We start from the raw sequence: 25053 nt of genomic DNA, 5'->3' as shown, positions 1-25053 counted from the left end.
ACTCTTGATTAGTGCTACAACAGATTTATTGTCATATTTATTGTTGTAAATTGATCAAATATTGTGTCTTGCTCAGGTTTTTCACCATACGTGATCAGGTACCTCGCCATTACAAAACAGAACCAAACGGAGAAGTGTGTCTGGATGGTGTGTGGATTCCCGCTTGGAACACTCTGTGGATGCTTTCCCCTTTGAAGTGGGGCATAATAACTTCACATTTCTTAAGGTCCCAAAATGTGATTGCAGGAGATTTACTAAAACTGGTTGGAATAAAAAGCACAAACCATAGATTTAAATGAGTATTTAGTTTGTGCTACAGATAAAAATGCAGTGGAGCGTAGAAAATAAGCAAGGAAATTGCGAGCAGCTGAAGCAAATGGAAAAAACAGCGATAGAAGATGGTCAGACAGTTATTACGGACAAGGCAGCTGGTCAGCCTCTGTCTGAGCTGACGACGGCCAACAATATTGTCCTTGCAAGAGGGGTTGGAGGTGGGGTGCAAGTGAGTTTGAAGCCATCTGTCAGCAGTGGAGACACTGAGAGGAGGAGGAGCGCACCAGTGATAAAGAAGAGGAGCGCGCTGTGAACAAAAGAACATAGGTAAACATTAGGACTTCAAAAATAAAGGGAAAAATACAAAGAAATAACGCATTTTATATTTAATGGCTTGTTTAATATCAGCTCTAAATGCATTTCTAACTGTCGCCATAACTTTTATCAAGTACATCAAATTATATATGTAAAAAAACAACTTGTATTCCTGAAATTGGTTTGATAAATCACATTGCTTAAGCAAATTTTAATCAATTTGCTTATATTCAACACAAATTCTTTTTTGCATGTCGCCCAATCCTGCACTAACCCTAAACATCTAACCATAACCCTGGGTGCCTAAATCATTAGAATGTCTAAAACTGGCTTGAACCTACGTAATGCCAATCTACACAAATTCACATTCAAGTTCCACTTAAATCAACTTTTCATCCATTGTTCCCATTCATTGCGTACCCAGTGGTCTTTTAATTATGATTATACCGCTTTTTGCCCACCAGCCAACAAGGCCAAGTGGGCCGCATATGAAATGTAAGCATCAAATGAGTTTGTCCATAGTTTCCTTGGTGGCCCCACTTGTGTTTGCCCACATTGGCTTACATGTGGGCGCCGCTCTTTACTAGCCAGGCGCCTGGCGGACAGTGTAGAGCTCTGCTGGGCGGCATTATATCTTAGGTTGCTGGATAGAGTGTAGCACAGCATTCTTACATTTTCTGCCCACTTTTAAACCATCTGTGGCCCACTTGGTCTTGCTGGCTGGGTGAGCAATATTGGAGCTGTCCCAGCCATACAGTTTTGAGTCAGATGTTGGCTCAGACGAGGAAAACTAAGACTTTAATGTATCTATTTGTCTACAAGCAGATGCATCAGAATGGAGCAGGGACCTTGTGTTCTGCTGATAGCAGCTTCTACATCACAACTACAAGCTTTTTCAAATGTAATGTTTTTTTTGTCTGCTTGTGTTTCACAATGATTTAAAAGAAATACTCAAAAAGGCAATTTCAATCCTAATTTTCTATATACATGTCCTGTACCAGAACATGTATAAGAACATGAACACCAAACAGAAAATTTTCATCGGAGTGGGTCTTTAATCCTGATTTTTGTCATTGGTCGGTTTTTACACTTGCAACACTTTGGCATCAGGGGGCTTGTTACATAAGAAAGTCAATCTCCAAGTTAAATGGTCTCGGTTTGTGGCAAAAACTAAACATTTTAAAGCTTTATTTCTACATGGCCATGTTGTACATTAACAGTTGTGCTTTGGTTGTACAAATACTACATACTACACAAATACATACTAATTTAACATCAAATCTCAAATTCATTTAAGGTTTACCAAAGTCATCATTGTTACACTTGTCCTTTTATGTCTTTGTGGATCAACCAAACCCACATTCATCTGTTGACATCATTTTTCTTTCTCTATTTTATTATTATACAGCAGTAAAGTAATATTTAAAAGAAAAACACTGAAATAGTAAAAAGGTGTTGAAGCTTGATGCAGCAGTTTCTGTCTGTGCTGGGGAGTGCGGCGTCCTTGACCCGCAAACCAAAAGAGGAGACACAATCAGGAGTAGAAAAGCAACACCTTTAACAAATTTACAAAAAGCCTTTGACAAATGGACACCAGCTAAAGTAGCCAACATTTTTTGTTGTCGAAAACAGGCCTGACGGTATGGAGCGATTGGTGTAGTTGTAATGCTTGTGAGCGGAATAATAAAGATTTCCTGGGTCATAGGGGGACTTGTGGAAGCGTGATGAATTTTAATGGGGCCCTCTGACTTGGCTGCAGGTAATGCTGCAGGGCGACGTCCTATCCACATTGCTAAGATAGAATATATAGCATGTGTGTGCTTGTGTGCTTGTTTGCGTGTTTTCGTGTCAAACCTTGATCTCGGTTTTGTGTTATTCATGTCTCTAAGCAAGTTGTGGACAGTTAGGTTAAAATATTTTTATTAATGAGACATCTTCTAGCCTTCAGGATCAGCTGCATTAATATACCTGCACATTTAAATTTAGTAGATGTGACGTGTGAGGAACACAAACAAGACATTTCCAAGGAGACATGATTTCACTCCTCCGGCTCCCTATTTACCACACCGGAGGAGGTTGTAACTCTCCCAGACATAAGACACAAATTTATGAAAAAGTGATGTTTTCTTGATGCAAAACGGGTTTTATGCCACATTTCCTTCAACAATTGTCACTTAAAGACGGCTGCAGAATAATATACCATTCATAAACCAAAGTCTTTTTTAAAAGACTCAAAGATTTTTTTTAAATTGCAAATCACATTGGAGCTGCATTATCTTCTTGATTCTCAAGGAAAACATTTAGCACTCCAGCACCTTGGTCTTTGATATGTTGATATTTCAGCTGAGATAATGACTCCCATACGATGCCACAAAGGGGTCCCCAAGGTGTCTGTATACCGATGTATTCACGTTATTCTTCTCATCTAGAGGACAGAAGTCAAAAATGTTCTGAGATGAAATTTTAAGAGCTCGTTCTGCTGCAGTAACCCTGTGCTGCTAAACATCAGACGTTCATGTTAAAAAAGTTATCATATCAGAAGAGAAAGAGGAAAATGTGACAGAATATGAATTAATTCCAAAAAAAGAATCTTGTTTTTGTCACAAATAAAGAGGAATCAGTGTTAGTTTTCAACCAAATTTTGAGAGATTTATTCCAGATTTCTTTTTCTTCTTGTTATCCATTTTTGTAAGGCTTCCTTTTAAAGTACATTACTTTCAGGGCATTGACATAGTACTTTTCCAGAGGTATTTAAAAACCTAGTGTGTACTGCATTAAAGCCCAGTAGGTACCACATAAATATGAACAAAATGATACTACACAAATACACTGCAAGTACCATGTAAGTACTGAGCAGATACAAAAAAGTTCCTAGTAGGCACGATACCATCTAAATACCACCTAAATGTACTGTAAAGGGAAGCATTACCAACATTTCACAGACATAAAAGGGACAAACTAGAACTGGCTGGGTTTGCTTAAATTGTAACTCCAATTTCTATTTTCCATGAGATCCAGTGAAAAATTCATGTTAGTTTTAGGACGAGTCCACATCTCCTTTTAACTGCACTCTTGTAGAGATTTCAGAGAAACCAAACTGGTCAGACGATCCATGTCTGCAGCTTTAAGGAAGACAAATTCAGCTCAGAATGAAAGTAAAATAAGAGATGCATCAAAAAAAACAAAAAAACATGTTTTCTTTGTTTCAATTGTAGAATTAAAAAAAAAATATTAAATGCACCTGTTTTAGACTGTTTTGTGACATTGTTTTGACTTTTTGCTTATTTTTCACATCCTAAGTTGAACGAAATGTCAATTATGTGACACCGAAATGGAAAAAAAACAACTTTCTCACATCAGAGTCATAGGCGAAATTTGAGTTTAGACTGTTGAAAATAAAACAACCATCATCATTTTAATGTAACGTGTCTTTATGCAGCAGCCCAAACGTGTCACTTGAAAATGAACCTTCAACTTTAATCCCTTAACTTGTTGATGGGTCCTCTTCAGTTTCTCTCCATGAGCTTTGGTCTTCGTGTTGATTTGAAAGTGATTCACTTTTGCTATTTATGCATCTCAAATGCCCTGGGATGTGATTGGTTCCCCTCAATTGAAACAATACCTGTTATCTATGAATATTATTTGCCACTTAAACCATAAATTGCAATACATTTTTTTAAATTCTTCCAGACTATTTTAAAGTCATCCAGAGTAAAAACTTGCAGTGGAATGACACAAACATTGACATTGCTATGCTTTATTTAAATAAGAATGACTGACTAGTTAATATTTAATTTCTGATGGATGGTTTGTGCTTTCACAACAATCTAAATTATTTATGCCTTTGCTGGATTGAAAAGAAAACTATTTCTACAAGTAAAGGCGTTTTAATCGAGCCCACAATGGTAAATATCACCTCAGGCTGTAACTGTGTGAAAGAATTTAAAAGAGATGTAATTGCCTGCGTTCCTACATTGCAACAATCAGAAGCAGGGATTGGTTTCTGCAGGGATGCATACAAATAAAAACAGAAATAATAACTGGAAAATGCAGATTCCAAACCCATAAGGGCTATTTAAAAAATGGTTTCATGCAGAAATAATATCGGTATTTTACCTAACTTGCTCTTGTTAGTTTTGGTTCTGACCTTTTATAAGCAACCTTAGATTGAATAACAAAGACTTTTTAGAATACTACTTTAAAGTCCCACTCTAATTATGTTTTGAACTAATGTAAAAGCGTATGCAGTGGTCTTTTAATTACATTTATGCTGTTTTTAGCCATAATCAAAAAAACGGTGTTGTTTTCTGGGACGTAGTTTCAGCATGGCGGCTGTACTGTTGTGGGTGGGATTTCAGGTGCAGAGTAAGCCTGCCTCCATTACCTATAATCCAACTGTTTACATGTTCTCCTGCTAGATTACTGCCTCTGACAACCCTAATCTAACATTATCTGTACTGGCTATCCATCTGAACAGTTATGATCCAGATCCTCCAACGAAGATGTGCATGAATCTATTTGTCTGGGAGTGGGTGCATCAGAATGGAGAGGAGCAGGGAGCTTGTGGTCCATCAACTGTAGATTTTTGTAACAACTACAAGCTCTTTCAAACAGCATTTTATTCACAACGATTTAAATAAGGAAATACCCCGAAACGTAATTTTAAGATTAATTTCATAAGCTTACAGCCCCTCACGCTTCCAAGCTAACATAACCGGTGCAGCAAAATGGTGAGTAATAGTGGAGCTGTCCAGATGTACAGTTTTGAGCCAGATGCCAGCTCAAAAGAGGAAAACAAAGACGTACATGGATCTCTTTGTCTGCAAGTGGATGCATCAGAATGGAGCAGATCAGGGAGCTTGTGACCTGCCGATTGTAGTTTCTATGATACAACTACAAGCTTTTTCAAACAGCATCTAGAAATACTCAGAAATGCAATTTTGACCTTAATTTTCTTTCTACATATCCTCCATCATGAGAAAAATGACACAAGAACATGTTAAAAACACCCAAAACACAATTGTTATGAGTCTCTAAAGATCTGGTAAATTTTCTATAAGTTAGTTAACTTCTCAAACTCTGACTTTCCCGTCAATCCTCCCTAAGGACAAAGCCCCTCCCTCCCTTTACTCTTTAACTCCACACTTCAACCCATCGCACACACAAACCTGACATCATCTCTAACATCTTCCTCTCCTGTCTTTGTGTTTGAGTTCCAATGTGGATGAAGGCACATACATCTCCTCCTCCCTGCATTGCAAATTCACAGGCTCCATGTGATATTGTTCCCCTGCCTGGAGCTCAGGGACTCAGAGAGAGGGGAATGTGGGCTTTTGAGGGAAAAGGGTGTGTGTGTAAGGGGGGGGGGTCCACAGCAGAGGCCAACTCTCACTCATGCCCCAACACCCCCTCCCCCATGGGGGTTTCTTTTGACGCCGTCACTCATTTGAACTAGCTGTGACATCAAGCATCAGGTCACTTGTGTACAATCTCCACGCAAAGAGAAGTTGTACTAATTGGCCCACATGCACCTGAGAGACAGTCGGGACTTCAAAGTGCCTCACACCCCAGAGCCTCACGGCTTTGATGGGGTGACTTTGAGACTGCAGATTTGTGGTTTGTACACTAAATAGCTGCTGTCGTTAGCTGTTGGTTGTGTCTGGCTCTCTGTGTCATCTGCAGGAGGTAGAGGTTGGGTTTTTGTTGCTGTGAGCCTTTAATCAGCTTCACTGAAAGTAAAAAGAGACAGCAGTCTGATGCAGAGTTTTTTCTTCTGTACCTTTTTCTATTTTAATGCAAACAACTGCATTGAAAATGACAAAATATTCGTATACAAAAACAATTGTGAGACTCAAGATTTAGCTCTGCATATGGATCTTTCTGTCCTGACTTGTGTTTGTGTCTGATCTCTTCATGGTGTCTAGAGTGGACAGGTGGTGACTTCCACTGGGCCTGGAGGGTGCTGTCAACCCCTCACACTCCAGTGGCAGTCCAGACAGAAGAGACTGGACATACGGTGTGGGGGGGTGTGTGTGTGTGTGTGGGGGGGGGGGGGGGGGGGGGGGGTCAAGAAAGCCTCTTTTAAATAACAAAGACAAGAGGCAGTAGATGAGCTGGAACCAAAACCCATAGTCTTGTCTCTTTACTCTCTGCCATAGTTTTAACAGGAGGATATGTCCCCTCTTGACTTCAACAGGCGTGGCAAAGCAATTGGATTCGCCACCAGGATAATGGCTAGCCATGAATGCTGAGTCCGACTGCGGGGGACCATTAGGGCCACAATGGTCGACAAGACACTAAGCACTCCCCAGAGGTCTAAAGAGCTCTTTCATGCCTGTCCCGATGCTGTAAGGGCTACGGGGAGCTGGTGGCCAGCTGGGTCTTTGGCCTCCGTACAGCTGAATGCTGACGTAGCTATCTGGCATCTGTGAACTGCAGCCTGAACCCACTTATGTTTATGCAACAGGATACTTATACACACACACACTTGATAGCAAAGCAGTGATGCTGTAGATGCTGAAGCGGAAAGCAGACATTGGTCATTCAGCACTGCACTGTTCCTCTGCACTTCACTGACCCCCAAAAAACATTTTTTTCCCGTAACATTTTTAGTCACTATCCTACTTTAATGATTGCTCAAAGAAGTACCATATTTTTGGAGTGTTTTTTGCATAGTCTGGCAAGGGGTGCAACCTATATGATTTTTCCTAACCCTTGTGCTATCTTAAAAGACCCCACCCTTACATTGACGTGTTATACCTACCATGACAAAGGTGAAGTGGATTTCATGTAATCCATGGACACCAGTGAAGATCCCAAATCATTGAAGAAAAAAGGTTCAGTGCACTGTCTAGTGGGTCTAGATGACCCAACTCCCAATGTTACAGTGCCTAGGATAGCACAAGGGTTACACCTCATGTATTTGCTATTTTTCCCGCCAACAATCTCTTAACATCATCAGTATCTTTTGTGCGTGGTAGAAGGGATATACAGACAATGCATCCATGAAGCAATGAGGCTAAAAACTTGACTGTAGCTCCTCCCAGTTGGGAAGGAAGCATCTCGTTTATGAACACATTTTTATACACGCATCAATGAATTTGACGCCCGTAGAAAAAGAAGCATTTGCGAATTTGATGCACAAATCCTGTTTGGTATTAACACAGAATTATGCCAGGCTTGGTGGATTTGATCAGAAATGTTACACTTCTGATTGCAAAAGTGTGACTTATCCTCCAGAAAGACTTATATAAGAATTTTTGTTCTTATTTATTAAGCTTTTTTTTTTTTAAGCTTCTGTGACTTATACCCCGGAAAATTCAGTAAAAGTAATCATTCATATCTAACCTGCCGGTTTATCTTTTAAAAAAAAATCCCTAGTTTGTCTCAATGAGCCTTGTACAGAAAAAAAAAGCAGCTTCACAACAATGCAGTGACGGCTGGATCTTCCTCTTCCTCCAGGTCCTAAATAGCTCGCTATTGCAAGCAGAAAATTTGTTTTGTCCACGGACCGCTTGAAAGGCAAGCGTGATAAAAGGCTTTTCTCTTTGTGCCAGGCAGTGGCAATTTCACAGAGGCTTTTCAGAGCTGAGAGAGAAAAAAGAAAGAAAAGTTTTACTAATTAACGTGGTGGCAGAAATTTAGTCTCCGTTTCAGACAGCTGCAGTGAAAAGCCTATTAGGAGACGTATCGTCAATTACTTCAGCTTACTTTCTATATGTCGTAGCCCATTTTAGAGAAACTCATTTGTGTCTTACATACTTCCTTTGCCAACATGTTTTGCTGGCATTGCACCGCAGACAATGCCAAATTAAGGCATTCGTTTCATGGAAGGTTTTTGCAGTGTTTGAAGAAAAACAAAGTTGGCAAAGGTAACAAAAGGTTGTTGTGGCCCTTGGCACACTAACAATTTGTTGTTTTGGTTTATCGAATTTTGCCCAAAGGGTGGATGGAAATGCTCCAGAATCACCCGTAGGATTGTGCATGGTAAAAACTAATCCTTAATCTTTCACCAGAACTTTGACTAGAATTGACTCTTCCCAACACAACAAATAAAACTGAAAAATGCATGTAATGACATCCCAAATAGAAATTCACCCTTTTGCCATTTTATCTGAGAAATGCAGTTTTAAGAAAAGTGTAATAAAAGCTGTCAAAACCAATGTTAGCTCTGACTGAGCAACCTGCAGAGCCATCTGGTTCCCACATTCTTTTAATTTTAGCAGGCGCTTTTATCCGTAGAGTGATTAGGGACTATATGAGGTTGAGCGTCTTGCCCAGGGATACAATGACTTGTAGACTGGAATGAAACTACTGATTATCAGACCAGCAGGCAGCTACTCTCAGTAGCCACAGAGATATGATGATATATCTTCTTTTTTTTTTTTTTGCTTGATTCTCAGATGTAACCCAATATTTTATTAAAAAATATTTTACTGAGCTTTCACATTGAAAGTACTCTGATTTTGTTTTTGTCATTGTTTGCGTTCACTGTAGGAAACCTGCATCAGTTACAGCGAGACCCGTGCATCAGATGAAGCACTGGCAGGCACAAGTGTCTGACAAAGGTCAGCTGATGTCGAGGTACATCAGTTTTATGGACCCTCGGCTTACTCTGGAGCTCTCTGCCACTCATGTGTTAAATGTGTTTTCTAGACAGAAGAGAATGTCTTTGTGCTGCAATAAATGGTGGGAAGAGAATGGCGTTAAGATGAGTCCTGTGAAGTGCATCAACCTGCAATCGTTTGAGCTCCCTTTTCTCATTTCTCAATCAAAGGAAAAAATTAAAATGCACATTCAGTTGAAAACAGATCTCAATTTGAGAAATTAGTATTTGTAGACAAATTAGTAAACAGATTAGTGTGTAATTGTTATCCTACGTTCTCAACAGGTTTTCAAGAACGTGCCGAAAACAAGTTTTTGAATGCGCACTTAGCATATGCTGTTCACAATGGATAAGCAGGGAAGGACTTCTTTTTCTTTTTTGCTGTTCATTGTTTAACTGTCCGCTACCTACAGTTGGAAGAGGCTTGGTGAGAAAGGATGCAAATCTCGTGAATCTTGCTCCAGGCTGTCTCTTTCCCATCTCAAGACTTGGTGTCATTTGGTGTCTTTTCCATTTCTATGCCCAAGCTTTACTCCATGCATTTCTTTACTTCCTCTTCTGTTGATCTCCACAGCTTCTTCCTTTTGTTTTGTTTTTTTCTTGATAGAATTCAGTCAGGTTTTTTCCCCCCCTCCTCCTCTCCATGAATTGCAATCTTATCATGGTGGGGTATTTGAGAGCTTGATTGATTCTAGGAGCTGTGCTGTCTGAGCAAATGCAATAGGTAGGGTCTCCCATGACAGACAGGTTGTACGTGACAAGCTAGACTAAGAGGGCTTTAATACTCCGACAGAACCAGGCCTGTGGTTGGAGTTCACAGGTGAATCCTGGGGGTAGGGCTTTTTCCCAAGAAACCTAGCCAGGCTCAGCCTGAAAAGACAATGAGGGATCACCTTCCTGAAGACCCACCACCTGCAGAAAGGACCACAGAGGTGCTGACACTGTGCGATTTGCCTGGAGGTTAATGGTGGCCCTGTCCAGGAATATGGATTCTCATTGGAATATGTAATTCCCCCGACTTGGGAAGGAGTCAGAACTTGTACATGAGTACATTCAAGAGGTGGTTAAGCTTTCATTCATGAAGTTTGGACTCTAAAACCCGTCGGCAAGACTTCACTATGGAGTTGATCTTGCTAGTGTGTGTTTGCTAATAGACCTCCAGCTCAGCCCTTCACATGTTAAGGTTCACACCAGTAAACAAAAGGGTTGTTCCCCAGCGCAGTTAGGAAAACAGGTCTCTCACTTCCACTGATCAATAAAATGATACGAAAAACACTCAGATCAACCTGTGAAAAGTGTCAGATTAAGTCTGGAGTGTTATAACACACAAACACATACAAACACTTCAAGCTGTGTTTTTAAAATGTTTTTCAGTATACACAGAAAATGGAACTAAAAAACTGAAGAAAAAAAAACCTCACTCAGCACCCTGAACAAACCACCTGATTTACTGTTTTCTGACTGCACACATGCACATCACAGTAACTCACACAAACACGCCTTCTCCCACTTGGAAGAAATTGCTTTGAACTTGGTGTCAGACAGTGTGAATGCAGCTGGGAGCAACAGGGTCATGGAGCTCTAAAAGAGGTTAGATGAGGTCCAGCGTTTCCACTGTTCTATGGCCGTCTGGGCTCTGATGTGCTGATGGCCGGCAGGGTTTGGGTGGGGGTTGTGAGGTGGTGGTGGTGGGGTAGTCTAAGTTAGACCAAGCTACTTGGGAACAGGGCCTTCTTTGTTTGGGGTGGCACACTGCCTGTGGAAATGTATTTCATGCTGTTTACAGTTGTAGCAGCTCTGGAGATCCTATTTTGGTATTGTCATGCTTAAACATCTAAATAAGTAAGTATCCACAATAAGATGAAGTTTGTTGACAAAGTGATTCATTTTATCAGTTTGTATACAAGGTCTTTATGTAAGCTCTGTTTAATCAGGTAACTGAAACTATCTAGGTGGCTGATGGTGAGCATCCAGTGTGTTTTTCTGTTCTTATCCCAGGTAACGTTCTGATGTATTCTTTGATGCGTCTGGCTCAGGTGTGGCGTGACATAAGGAATGTGACATTTTGTTACCAATGTCTAGTATTTTTCTGTGTGAAGTAGTTCTTAATGAACTGCCTCAAGCCTCAGTCCGCTTCTTGTGATGATCCCATAAATCCTTGGATGGATTTCACTTTACAATCCTCTCAGTCCTTCCTGCAAGTACAGCTTCTCTCACCACACTTTGTTGCTATGTTTGGAGACAGCCTCTGTGAACTACCAGCTGGTTTGGCAATGACCTTATGTGGCTTGGCCTTCTTGTGAAGGGGGCTATTAATTGTTTTCTGAACATTTAGTAAGTTAACAGTCTGCCCCTAGACTCTGTGGCCTACTGACCCAGACTGAGAGATCAATTAACAGCTCCTTTTCACATCCTACACCATGAGTTTTCAACATTCAATTTTTCACAATATTCATATTTTCAGAGACATTACATTTTGAGGTGTCATCACCAGGAAACTGCACTACTTAGAGTCTCTAATGACTTGTTATTGGCCTCAGAAAAGGGACTACTTTCTATTCTGGTCCTGTTGGACCTCAGTGCAGCCTTTGACACTATCGACCACGGTATTTTACTCCATAGATTAGAGCAGGACATAGGGATCAGAGGATCTGCTCTCCAGTGGTTTAAATCCTATCTGTCCGATAGGTATCAGTTCGTTAATGTAAATGGCCATTCCTCTCAGTGCACTCGAGTCAACTATGGAGTCCCACAGGGCTCAGTCTTGGGACCGATCCTGTTTACGCTTTATATGCTACCCCTAGGAAACATAATCAGGAAACACAGCATTAATTTTCATTGTTATGCCGACGATACGCAGTTGTATTTATCCATGAAGCCTGACCAGAATGACCAGATAGAGAAACTGAACGCCTGCATCAGTGACATCAAGACCTGGATGACAATTAATTACCTCCTCTTGAACCCAGAAAAAACTGAGGTCATTATACTTGGTCCTAAAAACCTCAGAGATACTCTGTCTGCTCAGATAGTCTCCCTGGATGGTATAAGTATAGCCCCCAATTCCACAGTTAGAAATCTTGGGGTTTTACTTGACCAGGATTTATCATTTAAGGCTCACATATCTCAGGCGTGCAGAACTGCCTTTTTTCACCTGCGGAATATTGCTAAGATCAGAAATATACTTTCTAAGAGTGATGCTGAAAAACTCATCCATGCATTTGTTACGTCGAGGCTGGATTACTGTAACTCCTTGTTAGCAGCGTGTCCTAAGAGTTCCTTAAGAAGTCTCCAGCTTGTTCAGAACGCAGCAGCTAGATTGTTAGCTGGAACTAGCAGAAGAGATCACATCACTCCTGTGTTGGTTTCGCTCCATTGGCTCCCAGTTGATTCTAGAATAAAGTTCAAGATCCTCCTGTTAACCTATAAGGCCTTACATGGAATGGCCCCGTCCTATATTAAGGACCTCATAGTCCCTTACCATCCAATGAGAACACTTCGCTCGCAAAATGCAGGACTGCTTGTGGTTCCTAGAATTAGTAAAAGTACGGTTGGAGGTAGAGCGTTTAGCCACCAAGCCCCTGTCTTATGGAATAAACTCCCAGCTCATGTAAGAGAGGCCGACTCAGTTCCTACATTCAAAGCTAGACTGAAAACATTCCTCTTTGGACAGGCTTATTGTCAGACTAGTTAGTATTCAGAGATTATTTAACTTAATGTTAATTTGTTTAAATTAAACTTAATAATAACTATTTCTTTTAAAAGGCTGCTAGAAGTTGAAGCTGGGGTAACTATGGTGCACTGGGGTTCTGTCCTCTTTTCTTTTCTACTTCTACCCTTCCTCTCCTCTATTCTTGATCATAATTTATCATTTAGTTCTCCATGCCTCTGTTTGGTGCAGTGCGATTCATGTATTGTCCCTCTTTTCCTCTCCCCTCCTAGGGAGTGGGAGTGCTTCCTGACTCCAGTTGGCTCATCCGTGCTCCAGTTCCTGACCGTTTACCTCGCCTCTGCTCCTGCTCCTACACCTGGCTGTGGTTCCTGTCTCCGGCTCGACTCGCGCCTTTGACTGTCCCGATAACCACGGCTGGATGAAGCTCGTCTGCTGGACTTTTATATATGTAGTTGTAGATTTAGATAAGTTAATTCTTCTCTAAGATTTCTGGTAAATCGCCTGTCCGTCCTGGGGGAGGATCCCTCCTTCATGTGGGCACCCCTGAGGTTTCTTCGTTTTTTCCGGAATCCGGTTTTTTGGGAGTTTTTCCTTACCGCGAAGGGGGGTCTAAGGGCAGGGATGCCAGTATAGCTTAGTCAGTTTGTTAGTTCATTTTAGTATTTTTCTATTGAACTCTTTGTATTCGTGATCCTTTTGATTTCATGTTTTACTTCGAAGCCCATCGAGACGACTGTTGTTGTGATTTTGGGCTATACAAATAAAATTGAATTGAATTGAATTGAATTAAACCACTGTTATATGCCCCTTTTTATGTCTAGGGGAACTAGAGGAGCATAACATAAAAGTAATGTTTTTGCCCATAATTGAACAGAAACCACCAAAAGATTGTCACCATAAAAAAAAAAAATTATTCACAAATGGATAAATAACAAACAACAATAACTTTAAAGGTGAAGCAAAAAGGCTTCAGGGTGAACCAAGGCCAAAAAAAACAAAACAAAACCCCACCTAACTTAAATCTAAAATCTTACCTGTGAATGAAAGAAAAGGAAAAATCAATGACAAAACACTAAACTCCCTAGACTAACATTAACAGGAGAAAACCTGTGAAAGAAATTGGCAGTTCACCCCTACAGCTTACCTTAATCAAACTTTATCAAATCAAACTTTATTTATAAAATAGCGCTTCTCATGCACTTTGTGCAGCTCGAAGCGCTTTAACACTAAAAACAGTAAACACACAACATTACAATAAAAACCCCAACCCACCCTTCACCCTTCCCACTTCCCTCCATTAAACCACATGACCCATGGCTCCCACGTACAATGAATTATGACTATGTAACTGTAAAATAAATAAATAAATAAATAAATAAATAAACAAACAAACAAACAAGTATGGCTTGGCTCTGCTGTGAGGAAACAGTATCTGGGAATCCTTTCATACCAGGAGCCAGCCTGGCCACCGGAACATCGCCACAGTGCCCACCCAGACCGGGACAACACCGGGGTCCCCCTCACAGCCATAAAGCTGTAAAATTAGACCCCAGCCGCCCCAGCAAGGGCAACAACTGCAGCAACAACCGCTGACCAAGCCGGCAAGCCCTGGAGGAAAAGATCCCCTCAAGAAACACTGGGGCTAAAATCATAAGATGCTAAAATTAAAAACATAAAAAAGAAGAAAAAAAAAACAAAACATAAAATTGAGAATAAGATGCATAAAATTAAAATAAATACATAAAATAGCCTATACTAAAACTAATAGAATAAATTAGCAGTTAAAATCAACTAAAAGCTAAATTAAAAAGGTGAGTCTTGAGCCTCTTCTTAAAAACCTCTACAGTCTCTGCGGCCCTGAGGCTCTCCGGAAGGCCGTTCCACAGGCGAGGACCATAATGGCAGAACGAAGCCTCACCATAAGTTTTGGTCCTCACCTTGGGAACAACTAAGAGGCCAGCACCGGAGGACCTCAAGGTCCGCGAGGGCTCATATTTTAAAAGAATATCATTTAAATAAGAAGGCCCAAGACCATAAAAACATTTATAAACCATTAAAAGAATTTTAAAATCAATCCTGAAACGCACAGGGAGCCAATGCAGCGATTTTAAAACCGGTGTAATGTGTTCCCGCCCTCTGGTTCTCGTCAGAACTCGTGCCGCTGAGTTCTGTAGAAGTTGTAAATTTGAAAGAGACTTTTTGGGTAAACCAGAGAGCAGGGCATTACAATAATCTAAACGACTGAAAATAAAAGCATGCATTAGTACCTCTGTGCTGGCAAGAGAGAGGAACGGGCGGACTCTGGCAATGTTCTTAAGATGATAAAATCCTGTCTTAACGACATTTTTAATGTGTGGGATAAAATTTAGCTCAGAGTCAAAAAGTACGCCCAGGTTTCTCACACATTGAGAAGGTTTAAAATTAACAATAACTACAACCAAACAAAAGACTACACAGAGTGAGCCTGAACACACAAAACTGGTGGCGAAGAGCGCCAAGCTGCAGTGGCGCCAGGTTGCAGCAAAGCTCCCTTCTCGCAGGCTGGAGGTCCACACAGTGATTTAAAGGCTGCCTCCATCAGGTTGGGTCCAATGGGAGCAACACCTTCTCGGCACCACACCTGAAAATATTCAGAGATAGGCAAAACACACAGCTCCACAAAAAAGGTGAAGTCCCACTCGGATACAGAAATACATTATAAAAAGAATAAACAAAACTAAACACGGCCACAGCCGTAAAAACCACAATCGTCAAAACTACAAAAAATAAAGATCTTTGTCAAATCAAATCAATCTTTATTTATACAGCTCTTGGCAAACAAAATTTAACTTAAAGTGCTGTACACCATGATAAAAAAATACAATATTATAAACAACTGTGTCATAACTCCATAATATGTTTATGTTTTTGAAATGACAAAAATGAAAAAAATAAATTTCTCATTATTTTGTATTATTTTATATGTGTTTAATAACTGAAAAAAATACATTGCACTCCAGTATTTATTGATCTAGTTGCAAGAATATTGGTAAAACATGCTCCACAACCCACCAAAAAACTGAACATATAATGGAATCAAACTACAAGAAGTGAGTGCTGTTCAGTTTTACAGCTTTTCAGCAGAGCAGAAACTGCTGCCAAGATGTGTAATCATGTTAAATAAAATTGCAGCAGACAAGACTGTATCCAATTTATTAATAGGCATCTGTATCATTACAGGATGATTTTGTCTGGAAAATGTCCAACCATGGACACACATGCCCTCAACTGAGCTCAAACACAAAAGCACACAGGCTTAACTCATATACAGTAGCGGGGATGTTACACACAAGCAAAATGCAAAAATAGATTTCAGAATAAACCCTCATGCATTTTCTGTGCAAGACAGTTAGCATGCAAATCACAGATTTTAAAGAACAATGTTGTCAAATACAAACACAAGGCTGGAGATTAGCAGAGCCAAGCCAAAGGGAGAGTCAATACAGACAGAGCATGTGTGTTCATCAGCTATGACACACACGCACCCAAATGCACACACACACACACTGATTAACTGTATTCTTTAGTCATTGTGAGGCAGCCCGCTGCTAATTAGCTTAGGCATGGTTTTGCATATTGTATTTACTTAATTTCTTCATGGGCCGCACCAAAGGAAGGTGTAATTTAGGATGAGGAAGGGGTCATTTCTTGCTACAGTTTTGACACAGAAAGTGCCGGAAGTGCTGGCACTGATTACTGTTACTTTGAGGACTCTTTCTTTTGGTGCCAAATGTGAAACAAAACACAACAACATCCCACTGGTGCTTTACTGTTGAGCCTTGGCATAGAAACAATCCTACAAATCTAATGAATGTTTACAGTTGTGCTATTTTTTTTCTTTTTTTTCCCAGCAAATAGTTTTGTAAGGTTTTTTTTTTTTTAAAGATCATGCAGAAGAGAACAGTTAGCAAGCGGTTTATATCAAGGTGTATTTCAACTAGAATGATGAGATGGAGCATCAAAGACTGACAGATTGTTTTTCCTTATTTTATGGTAAATTCTCATATTTTTCTCTTACCAATATCCATTTCTGAATAACAAAGCTTGTTTGGTCAGGATGTACGAGGGAAGGCACTACCTTCTCCAGCCTTCCTGCCAAAGCTTTGCAGATTATTTCGAGGCCTGCATTATTCAGGGATATGGGTTGGTAGCTGGACGGTGATGCAGGATCCTTGCCAGGTTTCAGAAATAATGTTGGAGTTCATATTTGGAGGTAGATGATTATTTTCCTTAATTTATCTTGTCATATTTCTTTTACCCTGTGCAATAACTGATTATATGGTCATCCTGTGCAATTTTTGGAAATGCATGTGTGTATGTTGACTCTGTAGTTTTTCTTTTTTTTTATATTGCTCTCTGTACCTCTACTGCTGCCGCAACAAGGAAATTTCCCCATCGTGGGACTAATAAAGGAATGTCTTATCTTATCTTGTCATTCTAAGGAAAGTGGGAGCTAAAGTAGGCCAAAACTCTTTATAAAATACTGTTGGGAAGCTGTCTGGTCCTGGGGCTTTTTTCGCAAGGCATGTTGGTTAGTGCCTTGTTCAGTAAGAGGGTACTCCAGGGCTGTAATTTGTTCTTCCATAGGTCTGGGCAAGTCAATGCTGTTGAGAAATCTACCAATATCACTGTCAAAAGGATCAATTTGGGATGAGTAAAGAGATTGGTAAAAGTTTGCAACTGGATCATGGGTCGTGTTTCCTGTTTGATTGAACTAACTAATGAAATAGTCGTCTTTTCCTTGTTTAGTTTGAGTTGATTTGCCAAATATTTCCCAGATTTATTACTGTGAGCAAACCTCTCTAAGTGTAATCTCTGTCATAAAAATTGTGTCATTGATTAAGTATCTCATTTAGTTCAAGTCTAACTTTGCTTATTTGTTACGGAGTTTGTTCATCCGGAAAGTTGCTGTGGGCTTCAAACAATTTAATTTTATGCACTAAATTCACAGTTTTGCTTTTTTTATGGGAAAAGAAAGCGATTATTTTGTCTCTCAATTCCTGGGTGGTCGTTATGTTGTTATTATAAGGACCATTCTTTAACAAAATAGTCAATAAGGTCAGGGTCTCTAAGCAATGCTGTTTCAAACCTCCAACTCCTGAAATGGTGATGTTTTGTTTTTAGAGTCAGGGAAACCGGTGCGTAATCCCTGACAGTAATGGGGTGGATCTGTGCTTCTGTAGTTACACTCACCAAAAAGAAAGATTTTAAATGAAATTAAAACATCATCACTAATAAAACTTTTAGAATAACATATTTCTGATCCTTTGATGTGTAATGGCCTTCCACTCTGGTGTTTTGCCACCCTTCCAAAGTCTTCAACCCCCTCTCCGCCCCCACGTAAACCGTTCTAGCTCCGCTCCTGCAGAGCGCCTTTTATGTGGAATCATTCTGGTTGTGTTTACTGATGTTGAAGCGATTATGAGAGGTAGACGGCGCTCTGTCCAAATGTTTGGGCGGGTGTTATTATGAATAGGCTAACACAGCTAATGTGTAGCCATGTTGGACCTGTTTTCTTTTTTTTTTACATGTTACTTTTCCGTGTTGGGAGTTAGCATAGTCACAGTTTGATGTTCATTTTAGCGTTTCTGTCTGTTTATTTTACAGATTGCAAAGAAGCTTGCAAGGCTAACACTTCCAACATGGCTAACGTGTAGCGTGTTACAAATATGTTCTAGAGATACTGTAGTTGCAGTTTATAAAGTCTGCCAGATTGACAAACTTCTCTCTGACTCTTCAGGGTCACCTAATGTGTGTAGAATTTGACATAAATTCAAAAAGACTTTTCATTGATGTTGCGCCTCATAATGTGGAAAATACTGTTCTCTTTTTTTGCATGTCTGCATGTTTTTATTTACTGTATGTGTTTTTAGTGTTACATAGTTGTTTGCCGACATAAAAGTGTTCATACTCTCATAAAAGAAGGACATGGAAACCGTGGAACACTTAACTGAAAGCCATTTTTTCCATTCATGCTCACATCCTTTTGAAAGCAAGCAACAGTTGGCAAGATTTGGCGCCGTGGCCCATTTAGTCCAGCCATATTTGCTAGGAAGTAATTGTGCTTTAACCTGGAGAGAAACTGAATATTACAGTCATGCAGGCAAACAAATTACAGTCACTTCACTGGCCAGCAGATGACTATATTTGTCTCATGTCCAGATGGAGTTTGACGGAAATAAATTGGTCGGCGCTGCTGAATGGGTGGTATGGATGAGTGTGTGTGTGTGTGAGTTCCCATTGTTTGCAGGCTGTCTTTCTACCAGTTTATCCCCTCAACAGCTGTCTCTCTATACTTTCTCATGTATCAGCCAAATATCAGATGTTAAGATTATGAAAGTGAAGAAAAAAGAAGCTTTTTTAAGCATCAATAAACTCATTTATTGTTCCACATGTTGAATTTTCCTACGCTGCAGGAATAAAATTCTCATTTGTGAATAGTTTAGCTATAGTCTGAGCATTTATTAATACAAAAATTAACAAAACAGCTGCCATGCTGATCCCTCTTCACATTAAGTCACTTTTTTTTGTCTTTGATTTTCAGCACTGGATCTTTGAGTGAAAATATTTTCCTATGATTACTGTCAGCTCCAACTCCATGTGCCAACTGTATACATCAGTAAATCCCCTGCAATCTTTGTTTTGGCTAGCATGAGGCAGAACGTGATTACCCAGAGTGCTTTGGGAAGTTAATGCTCATGGACTGCACAGCGGGATTCGAGGAGTGATGACAGAGGAAGTGCCTGAGGGTGAGCGTCTCTTCCCTGCTGTCTCACGTTCACTGTTTCTGACAACACGTTTACCCCAACAGATGGCTTCAATGCACAGAGACGCTGCAGCTCTTTGAGCAACGCCACAGCCTGCTATGATACCAAATAAAAAAGCATCAAAATACAGAGTTGCATAATACAACTGTTTGGGTAAAATTGATAGGATTTCCAGAATGACAAATTAGTTGAATTAAAATTTAAAAAAGGGTGCGAAAAAAACTTCCAAATCAAGGAAAAAGTTTCCCCTAACTGTTTTTGTGTGTACTGCAAATTAATTGTTATATGCAAACATTTAAAACTTTGTTTTTAGACATTCAAGATATTTTATCAGGTTGTAAGTTATTTCATCTTTGCTCTACACCTTTTCAAGCTTTTCTCAAAATCAGCACAATTACCGTAAAATGTTTTGTCATTTAAAGCTAGGATCTACTAATTAAAAATGTATTTTTTTAAATCATTTTTTTCCATGGATACTTTTTACAATCGAAAAACTTGATTTTAAGTCTCAAAGAAGTCAAATTGTTGAACTGTTCGTAAGACATCTAAATGCATTTCATTAACCAAAATTACTTTATAACAGAAGCCACGTTAAATCTCCCAGACAGCGTTCAAGATTTTTTTTTATTTAAAAGTTTAATTTGTCACCTTAGAACAGTGCTTCTCAATTATTTTCTGTTACGCCCCCCCAGGAAGAAGTAAACGTTTCGCGCCCCCCAACTCTCCGCCCACCACTGTAAATCGTATCATTTTTCTATAAAATTATTATAGGTACACCTCTGCATAACATTGTATCCTTGTTAACATTAAAGGCAAGAAAAAAGAAAGTAATATAGATCAACTTACAATGAAGAATAACTTTATTAACACTGTTTTTGTCTGTAACAGAGAAGACTTAAAGTGCATCAATTTGCCAGAAACTTTTTAAAAAAATCACATCCTTATTCAAACTGTAAACACTGGATCAAGGTACATTTTTTGACCATTTGATATTGAAAAATAAAATTAAATAAAATCAATAAATAATAATAAATCAAATTCATCAGCAACATTAACTCAGGAGCACAATATGACAAACAATTTGACCAACAAAACAAAAATTAAAACAATTTGTGCTGATTTTTTTTTGTAAATCAAAATGAGGAAGTCAGGGTTAATGGCTACAATGAGCACGTTTTGCAGTGCACAGCTTTTCAAAGCGGGGTTTGAAGCATGATACTGCAACTCTCAGCTCCTGCTCAATGTTTAGCTGGGATCTGTACTTGGTCTTTAGAGCAGCAACAGCAGAGAAGCCAGTCTCACAAAGATAAGATGTTGCAAAAGGAAGAAGAATGCCCATAGCCCTCTGGCCTAAGAGTGGATACTGCCTCTCTACATTCAGCCAGAATTCACTCAGTGTCTGTGATGTGAACCTCAGTCTCAATGTGGAGTCAGACGTCATATCAATGAACTGGTCCTCTTCTGCAGAGCTGAAACTAGTTGGAGCTGGTGCGTTGAAAGGATCTCTCACCCAATCATATTGGGAACTGTTTTCAGGGAAGTACTTTTTAAAGAATCCAATCAGTGAAGAAATATGCTCCTTAATATGGGGAATCACTGAGGTGGCATCATAGTCAGTAGTGGCAACAAATTCATGCAGGTTCTCGAATGAATCAGTATTTCCTTCATCAAGTCGCCTGCCCCACATTGCTAGCTTTCGAGTGAAAGAGCTGATCTTGTCTGTGACCTGAGGGAGGTGTTTATCTTTCCCTTGAAGCTGTAGATTTAGTTCATTTAGCTTTCCAAATATGTCACTCAGGTAGGCCAGTTTTGCCAGGAAGTTCTCATCACTAAATTTTTCTGCGACTTCATGCTTGTGCTCCTGTTCCAAAAACATTCTTATCTGCTCTCTGAGCTCAAAAACTCTGGACAAGACTTTTCCTCGTGACAGCCACCTTGCTTCACTGTGAAACAGCACAGCTTGATGTTCAGCCCCCATCTCCTCACAGATAGCAGAGAAGACTCTTGTTTTTAGTGGTCTAGTCTTTATAAAATTGACAACACCTACAATGTCACTCATGACCTCACTTAATTCAGAGGAAAGTTTCCTTGATGCCAGAGCTTCTCTGTGTATAACACAGTGTGTCCACTCAACATTAGGTGATGCCTTCTTGATGAGTGCCCGAAGTCCTTTTTTCATCCCTGCCATGGTCTGTGCACCATCACTGCAAACACCAATGCAGTTCTCCCACTTAAGCCCATTCTCAGTCAGAAAGCAGTCCAGCATTTTGAATAGCTCTTCAGCTGTGGCTCTGTCCCTGACATATTTACAAAAAAGTAGATCCTCGCACAGGGAGTGTGTCATGTCAAAACGTACATAAGCAATGAACAAACAGTCTTTGTTGCTGTCAGTTGCTTCATCAAACTGTAAGGCAAAACGTTTGTCTTTGAGTTTCTCTACCAGCTGTTCTTTGAGATCGTTGGCAATGTCATTTATACGTCTGGCGACAGTGTCATTGGACAGAGGGACAGTTTTTAATTTTGCAGCGCTTGCGTCGTCCAGCATGACAGAGACCATGTCTAATGCTGCAGGCAGTATCAGCTCCTCTGCTATGGTGTGGGGTTTTTTGCACTGAGCAATTTGGTATGCCACTTTATATGATGCTAACAGTGCTCGCTGGTTTACTGAAGTAGCACTCACAAAGCGGGACGATTGTTGGCAATATTCGGCACGTTTTCGCTGAAAAAACTCAAGCGGCTTATCAGCGTGATTGGGGTGTAATGTCTTTAAGTGCCGCCTTAATTTATTTGGCTTCATGCTGTCCGCTGCCAACATTTTTAGACACAGTAAACATACCGGTCTTTCCTCGTCTCCCACCGTAGTAACAGTGAAGCCAAGCGCTACATACGCTTCGTCATATTTCCTCATCTTGGCTTTCGGGAGACTTACGTTTGTCTCATTATCTGCGTCCCTCTCCGCCTTTCTTTTCACCCCTGTCAAATATTTTTTCATTGTGTTGCTGAAGAGTTTGTTCGTTGAACTTTCACATCTCCCGCTCTGTGCTGTGTGCTCTTGTTTGGTGCAAAAATACCGTAACTCCCTGCGCGAACTCTGAAAATGAGCGCGCCACTGCCACCCACTGAGTGGATGTGCAATTACACTTCATTCTAGTACGGCGTACTAGAATGAAGGCACGCGATGATCCAGATCCAGGTGTTGGGGAACAGGCAGCCTTGCTGCTCCTCCGTGTGCCCCCTGTCACCTAGCAACCAGAGCCCACACCACCCCTCCCCTTTCCCTCTCACACACGCAGCCGCGTGTGACAGGAGACGGGAACTCGCGGCTGCAGGGATGGTGATTCACAGGTTTCAGGCTGTATTATTGCCCGTATTATTGCCTGTGCCTAAAACCGCCACTACCGCGCGCCCCCCCTGGCATCGCTCCGGGGGCGCGCCCCACTATTTGAGAAGCACTGCCTTAGAATAAGTGCTAGTTTTAGGCTTCATAAGGATGCATGGGCCAATTTTTGCACAAAGATTTCATTCACATTTTGTCCAAAAATTAAACATTTCCACTTGTTACATTTTTTTTTTTGTCACTGTAATCTAAATTAACTACGATTAAGTACATATAAACCCAAAAAAGTACAAACCATTTGCTTAAAACTAGCAAAAAATGTCTGTTATTGGGATGTATAGCATTAAGTTTGAAGTAATTCTAACAGTTATCTTTTTTTAAGGTTATTTTTTCCTTTTTTAATGCTTCTGTGGAACTCCTAAATTTTAATTTTACTATAAGATTTCTTGTAAAGTAAAATTACTTGCTGTGCGGATGATGATTTTACTATTTCCTAGTGACTTTCTCCTTCAGATTTGTCTTTCCCAGTTTTAGGCTACCTATTTATGCAGTGTAAAGGCCCGTACACACCGGGACGAATATTCGCCAGGCGTTATTCGCCAGCGTTTTTCGCCACGTCTTTTGTGTTCACACCCAGGCGATTTTCGCTGACGATGAGCCGAGCGAACATGCAATTTCATTCCCTGACATTAGATGGCGCTTAATGTAAAACAGAAATACTCCTGTACACAAGGTGGCGCTGCGCAACTTTACGATTCTTAAAGTCGCTTTTCACTCAGAAGAAGAGAGCAAGTATTTACGCGCTTGTCAGAATCATACAAAGAAAACATGAATATTTCAAGCATCAGTAGCTCCAACTGGTACTTGGTAAGGGGATATTTTAGAATGTCCATCATTATTTCTTCGCGGCAGTGTAGACGCTACTTGGCGTCTATCTTCTTCGCTGGTATGTGTGCTCAGTAAGGCAGTTTTGTGTTTGAGCGCCCCCAAGTTGTGTTTTACTGTAACTTCAGAAGCTCCAGACATGTGCAAAAGCGCCATTCTCATTGGTCGAATAGATTTCGACGCGACGCGTCAAACCAAAAAAACGAACCCGAGGCGTTTTTTTTTTTGACGCTTTGGCGCGTGGCGTTTTTCGCCTCGGTGTGCACACTCTCATTGGTGCCCTTTGTTTAGTCACGAGGCGTTAAACGTCGGCGAAAATCGCCGGCGAAATTCGTCCCGGTGTGAACAGGCCTTAAAACTCATACTGAAATAGTCATCTCTTACAGACCCAAAACACAAGTGCAAGCACTGAAACTTTTGGACCTAAATTCACAAAACGCACCATCTTTTTTTTTTTAATATGAGGGAAGGAGAGCATTTCGCTTCTTCTTGTCGATAAGAGCATCTAAGTGTTTGCGAGGGAAGGTGACATTCCTCCTGTAAGGCTGATTGAATGTTGCACTGGTGCATGAGAGTGAAAGACGGATTGACCGCGGTGGTGTGTAAAAAGGCATGTCACAACCATCAGAGTGCAGGTAATGATGCACTGTAGCAGCCCATTCCTCTGAACGTCCACTCACCTGCTCTTTCTCGTACAAACAGCACACGCACAGTTTCCCCTCGGGTTGCCTTTTCACACTAGCATGGCATCCTTTTACAGCGCCAAGAGGAGCGTGTTGGTGTGACTTGACTCTCATACTTTACTGGAGGAAGAAAGTGTTGCAGAAAAAGGGAAAGAGGTGAGATGGTGGGTGGTGTTAAAGGTTAAGGGCTGCACCAGCAGAGGCACTAGGAGGGTAATAATTGACCACTGGTATTTTTGTAGTTAGCCTGGTATGCCATATTTAGCTGGGCATATTTAAAATCACTCAATTTAAGCTTTTATTTTATTGAAAGCAAACTCTCATATTTCTTTGGAGTATAAGTCACACTGTGTAAAAGTTGCACTGGAGTATAAGTCAAAATTACATAATAAAGCTGGGAAAAAACGTACATAAGTCGCTCTGGAGTTTAGATCAGTCTAAATCTTTTAAACAAATCTGGAAAGCCTGGCGTAATA

This window comes from Oryzias latipes, chromosome 11 (genome assembly GCF_002234675.1).
Source record: "Oryzias latipes chromosome 11, ASM223467v1".
NCBI lineage: Eukaryota > Metazoa > Chordata > Actinopteri > Beloniformes > Adrianichthyidae > Oryzias > Oryzias latipes.
Note: the sequence above shows the minus strand (reverse complement) of the source record.